This window comes from Pinus tabuliformis, chromosome 3_1, assembly GCF_031772625.1.
Source record: "Pinus tabuliformis cultivar Carrire ecotype Pingquan chromosome 3_1, CPIR1, whole genome shotgun sequence".
NCBI lineage: Eukaryota > Viridiplantae > Streptophyta > Pinopsida > Pinales > Pinaceae > Pinus > Pinus tabuliformis.
In genome coordinates this window covers 400525702-400527294 of record NC_142301.1, presented here as the reverse complement: position 1 = coordinate 400527294, position 1593 = coordinate 400525702, and positions in this window count along the sequence as shown.

Sequence of the window (1593 nt, the reverse complement as noted above, 5' to 3'; positions counted from 1 at the left end):
TGTTCAACCTTTACTAGCTAGATTCCTCTGTGCAAGTTTTCTAACACATTTACAAGTACTGGATAACCAAAATGGCTACCGTATAGGCAAAGAGCATCGCTAGGTTTGGAATTCCATTTAAGATTTCACATTTTTTTTTTTCACAAGAAGAAATCGCTTTTAAAACAACTTTCAAATATACATAGTTCTGCTTCGGATTAAATTACAAAACCTGTGAAAACCAAATATCTTTCAAATATACATAATTATGCCATGGATTAAACCACAAAACTTGTAAAGACAAAACATCTCCACCTAAAACCTGTAAGGACAAAACATCTCCACCTAAATGCCACATTCAAAGGTAAAATTTCAAAAGTAAAATTTCCCATGTATGGATAAAGTAATTGTTAACGAAAATGACAATTCTAAACATTAGGCGGATGGTTAAACCTTATCGGTCTGTCCAGAATTTCGGCAAATATCACATTCGAAGTTTTGTTATTTGAATTTAAGGCAAACTTCGAATTTTTAAGGCTTGGGTTGATTTAGGCGACGGAGGGTATGATTAAGGCGTATCGTTGTCTCTGGGGAATTCACGGAAATCGAGATAAAAAAATCAAAATACTTAGATGCAAAAGTTAGCAAAAAGTTTACCAAACACTTAGATATGGACGTTAGCAAAAAGTTAAAAAAATAGGATGGTCATTGAGAGTGGCCAGTACCAAATTGTTAACTAGATAGTAAGTTTTTTTCAAATTGATTTCAAACACCAAAATTCTAGAAACTTGAATTTATAGAAAATACAGATGGTCGTACCATATTCATGTTGACTACAAATCTATGATAAAAAATTACTTTGATGACACATCAACAAAACAAAATTTGTAATTTGTTGAAGGCTGAAGCTCCAATACATAAGTCAATGGTTCAGCGAATCTAGGAAACCACTGGTGCACAAAGTAGTGATGAATGTGCCAAAACAAATGACATCCCAGTAACCCACCATCACAGAGTTGCCAGAACATCTAAATAGATATTTCACAATGATTCTTCATGTGGGTTTACGAACTTTTTCAATTGAGCGATCGATTGGAATTGTAGTTATTGTCCCTGTTGATTTGATTGATCTCTGTGCTATTTTGTTCCTAGTTTATGTCCTTACTGAGTTGATTGATCTGAATGCTCTTGTTCACTGTGCTTTTGTCAAGCTTGCGTTTCCACCAAGTTAAAGTTAGGGCACAACTTGAAAAGTATCCATAATCCGAAATGTAATTCAAAGGGTGAATGTATTCAAAACGAAATGACACCCCACCATATATATGCTGCCAGAACGTCAAAAGGTGAGAACTGCGTACAAAACTTTATTTTTAAGTCAATAGAAACCTCAGTAGATGACACCTACGTACAATTTTTTTAGTTTCAAGTCAATATTTTGTTGATGATGGGAAATGCAAACCTCTTTTCTTTCTTGCGGCGATTCATTTCCATTATTGCAGAGTCCAATCCACACTGCATTGATCATAAGTGAAAATGGACGGTAGCGGCCTCTTTCTCTTTGTCATTGATGAGGATCAATTTTTTTTTTTGAAATCGATGTGAGAACTTGTTTTT